The sequence below is a fragment of the Acyrthosiphon pisum genome, chromosome A1 (genome assembly GCF_005508785.2).
Source record: "Acyrthosiphon pisum isolate AL4f chromosome A1, pea_aphid_22Mar2018_4r6ur, whole genome shotgun sequence".
Classification (NCBI taxonomy): Eukaryota; Metazoa; Arthropoda; class Insecta; order Hemiptera; family Aphididae; genus Acyrthosiphon; species Acyrthosiphon pisum.
The window spans coordinates 41,744,917-41,750,012 of NC_042494.1; the positions used below are offsets into that span (position 1 = coordinate 41,744,917).

General features: G+C 30.4%; 1 non-coding gene across 1 annotated transcript; it reads left to right on the forward strand.

Moving 5' to 3' along the window:
- Positions 1-2,841: 2,841 nt before the first annotated feature.
- TRNAV-AAC lies at positions 2,842-2,914 on the forward strand. Its single transcript has one exon. It is a non-coding gene; the product is annotated as a tRNA-Val (tRNA).
- The last annotated feature ends 2,182 nt before the right edge of the window (positions 2,915-5,096 follow it).

Here is a 5,096-nt window from a genome sequence, read left to right on the forward strand (position 1 = left end):
ACGTGGGATAATAATTTAGACCCCAAGTCAGATGTACCATCTCTAGAATGAGACGAACCCCTACTTGGCCTACTTCACGTATAAATAAAAACTATATTATATTGTTCACTCTATAGCGTCATATATAACATGAACATTATTGTAATAATATACTATATTATTTTAAATTTAAATAATATTTTTTTTTTTTTTTTTATTATTAATTTTTAAAGGCATCAACTGCAAGGTTATTAGTCTGCGTTAAATTTTTAAATTACATAGATTACTTATTGCTATTATATTTGTACATTTTAAATAAGATGACGCAGTTCAGTTTCATTCATGAATTTGATCATTTTCTTGGACGTCTCGGGAGTGGGTGAAAGTATCTCGTATAGAGTTTCCGGTATAGTTCCTGTTGGATGCGCATTTCGTTGAACTGGCGACATTCGAGGAGAATGAGCTTGACCGTAATTATTATTGTTCCACAACCAATACATGAGGGAGGATCTTCTTTGGCCATAAGGTCATACGTGTGTCATACGGGTGTGGCCTATTCGTAGGCGGGCAAGAATAACCTCGTCCCTTCTGGACATCACGTATGGTTTGGGCCATGGTAATATTGTTTGCTTTATTTCTCTGAGCTTGTCATTATTGCAATTAGTCCAGAAGATTTGCCATTCATCAATATAATCGAATTTAATAAAATTTCGTAAATCATGGTCTGATGTGTGAGGACATATTTCTTAAATAATATTATAATACGATTTACGTTTGTTATAAAAGTTGGATTACGCTGTTATAACTAAATAACGCAGTGCATCTCTGTATACTTAGATTTGTGCAAGTGAACAATTATAAATGTATAGTATGTACAAATAAACATCGAAGCTTTAGTTTCCGTTAATAAAATGGAATATATAAAATTTAACAATAATTTATGTTTTAGGAAATGACTGTGAAATAAAACGTCAATATGAAAAAAATAGTTAGAACAGTAAGAACAGTGAGTTGACGTGAGAGTGATTTTTAAACACAACCATAGTATATTTAACTACTTCTGGGCCAATTACACAGACATCAAATAGCTGAAGTACAACTGTCAATCGCTGTACTTCAAACATAATAGGCTGCGTCACTTGACATAGCCAATGTTGAAATTTAATTTTTTGGAGATTCCAACTATGTAGATGAGATAATACGTTTGATATTTATTTTTTTTTTTATATTCAAATGTAATTTAATTTAATATGCGGAATCAATAAATAAAATTTCGTAAAAAACATTGGATAAAAAAAGTTGGCATAAAAAGTATTAATAATTAGCTATGTACGTAGGCAAGTTAGTATATAAGTGCCGTTCAAAATTACTATAATGAGATCAGAAGATTTTTTTTTTTTAATGTATTTAATTAACGTACCTATATCCCTACTTGTATAATAATATTATAATACGCATAATCATGAACATCCTACTGATAAGGACTTGCACGAATCACGAATGTCTGCAGTATTTAGCATGTTATCAAGTTATACGCGAGTCATATAATATTTGGTGCATACGATATAATATTTTATTAAATAATATTATACCTAAGGTAGTGCTTTTATACATTTATCAACTTTTTAAAAATAATAGCGATATAACACGAGTGAATATATTTTATCACTCGGCGATAATATAATGTAGGTGCCTATATAGGTAGGTACGTGAAATACAATATACAATGCGTAAAATGTTTCGTTTTAAATAGAAAAAAACGCACTTAAACGCTGGAAGGGGTGAGGATGTTGCTGCAATATAATCAAAAAAAAAAACAAGAATATTAAGGATTTGAAACAATAGTGTAGCAGCCTGCAACAGTTCATTCTCGTTTTTTCAAATGAATTACTCGATTAGTTGACTTAGGGGATAAATTCGCAAAAATATATTACCATTATACTTATAATTTATATTGATATAGATCATAGGGTATTCGTTGTTTTAGGTACATATTTTGTGTAGGGTTTTTATATCTGATAGGTACCTGCAATCACATAGATTATTATTATAGATAGATTTTAATGATTTGATTACTAATACATAAGCGTAAATCCGTTAAAATTTCAGAGGGAGCTAACATTATTAACATCAATGAGTGTAGGGGAGAGGAGCTTCGATCTTACGTAACTAAAAAAGGAGGCTTGGCGGTTTTTTGGGTGGACTAAGCTCCCGTAAGCCCCCTCAATATCCGCCTATGCACTAATAGGTACTATTATTTATAATAAAAATACTCAAAATCTGTTTTTTATGTCAACTTTTAATTATTACTGAATGAGATTTAAAAATAACTTTTCAGAAGTCTGTAGTACAAATCTTTGAAAAAAAACTTAAGCCCATTAAATTTAATTAAATTGTCAGTATCTGAGCTGAATCTCTTCAAAACTTTTTGAATCAATAGGTACCTATCCTGTCGACTGTGTATGATGTTTTAATTATTACATAATATATTAAAACGATAATTATCTTTTTACATTATATGAAATTAAATATCATGTTAAATTAGAACATATCTTTATAATTAATATATAATATAATTTTTTTTTCAACAAACTGTAGATCTTAACTCTTAAGCAATTTACCAAGTAATATTATATTTTTAATGAACATAGAATAACACCAAGATAAAAAAAAACCATTTTGTCAGATGAAATACAATTTACAATATATAAAATAACTCGATCTATTTATATCTTACAAATTATAGATACCTATATAATATAATATTATAACTATTATTCACTACTACTATAATAGTATGAACGTTTGTTACATTTTAATTGGAGATTTTAATTGGCTAAAAAATTGCGTGAAAGAATCACAGTTTCCGTGGTGTAGCGGTTATCACATCTGCCTAACACGCAGAAGGTCCCCAGTTCGATCCTGGGCGGAAACAATCATCTTTTATATAATTTTTACACACACAAAGATCACGCAACACAATGTTGTTTTTATCTCATTTTTTTTTTTTACTGAAACCATACATTGTAAGTACCTACTATATGCTCGAAAGAACAGACACATGAATAGGTTTAGAGAATTCAGAATTTATATAATACTTCTATTCCAAAACTTAAAAATGGGATGACGATGCTTACACAATCACTATTTATTTATTTATAATTTATACATTACAATAATAATATATGTACCTACATTAGACATGTCATTATACAATGTACCTACATAAATATTGATATACCTACCAGCTACTTATGGAAGGCTTAAAACTAGGCATAATACGGGCCATTAGCCCCCCCCTCCTGTGAATTTTTTCCCACTTTAAGCCCTGATTATTTGTATAGTCTTTGTATGCCCGTATAGATAGGTTCAGGTATTCTAGGTGCATATTATATCTAAATATCAGTGGCGTAACTAAGAGGGATCAGAGTGTGCGGTCGCACCCGCGCCCGTTCGTATAGGGGCCCAAAGAAATAAAAAAATTTACTCTGGACATAATTATTAAACAACTCGAACACAGGTTGGTTACGCTGGCATCCGCAGGTTAAAATATCTACCCAAAACCGGTAAAAGAATTTGTTATATAATTTGTACAAATTTGTAAACGCATTTTGAAAATTTGTACACCCCCCCAAAGGGGCGAAAAAACCCTTTTAATTTCGGATGCCAGCGTAACGTTACTCCAGCATCCGCATTCATGATTTCTATCTTAGGCACTCAAAACCGGTAAAAGAATTTGTTATATAATTTGTACAAATTTGTAAACGCATTTTGAAAATTTTTACACCCCCCCAAAGGGGCGAAAAAACCCTTTTAATTTCGGATGCCAGCGTAACGTTACTCCAGCATCCGCATTCATGATTTCTATCTTAGGCACTCAAAACCGGTACCAGAATTTGTTATATAATTTGTACAAATTTGTAAACGCATTTTGAAAATTTGTACACCCCCCCAAAGGGGCGAAAAAACCCTTTTCATCTCGGATGCCAGCATACTTGGTTGCCCATAAGTTTTACTTACAATAATTATAAAAAAAAATCGTGCAAATGTAAATTACAAAATTTTTACTAGTCTAATTTTTACGTTCGTGAACTTAGCGGCAATCATGTAACAGATTTCAATTAAACCTATCCAACAATTTTGTTGGACGTTTGTTGGACATTGTTGGAAAGGTTTTACAATTTGTTGGACCGTAATTAAAAAGTTATAAACATTTTTCCAAAACCGCCGCTAAGTTCACACTAACGGCCAACATTAAATCAAACACATAATAAACTATACAAAATTGTTCTCCACGGTTTGTTTATTGGACCCATTAATACAGCAGTGCAAGGGAGATCAGAAAATAAAGTATTTATTGAAGGTGATAAAAGAGGTAAACATTGTCCATCGAACAAAATATCAACTGAAGATGTAAATGAAATAAAATCTCTTATTAATAGTTTCCCTGTAGTTGAAAGCCATCATACGAGTAAATCTACCAAAAGGATATACTTAGACGAAAAACTCTCAATATCTAAAATGTATGGACTATTTAAGGAAAAATATAAAATTGATCATCCCAATATTAGTACTAAAATACCACAGGTTACAGTGAATCGAAAAATATTTTGCAACAACTTTAATTATTCATTCTTTAAGCCTAAAAAAGACCAGTGAACCGAAATTAATGGAAAACGTGATAGTTCAGAGATTGGTCCCTGTTTTCTTAAGTAGATTCAAACATTACCCACTGAAGTAACAAATATAGCACTATATTCAGATTCATGTGGTGGCCAGAATAGGAATCATAATATTATGGCACTAATGATTTATATTATTCAAACAACAAACATCAATCAAATTGAGCATAATTTTATGATAAAAATGACTAATAATAATTTATTTTATTTTTACTTATCATGATAAACATAACAATAATGATGCTGATAATAAAAAAAAAATTCACACTTAAGCAAGTACATTGATAATTGATATAAGTACAGTCTAATGATGATAATCTGACTATGTCCAATAAGCAAAATATTTAATATTAAACCAATAGAGATTTCTTCCACCCAAAACAAATAGTACTTAGGTAAAAATCATTTTCATATTCAGTAAAACTAATTAAGGGC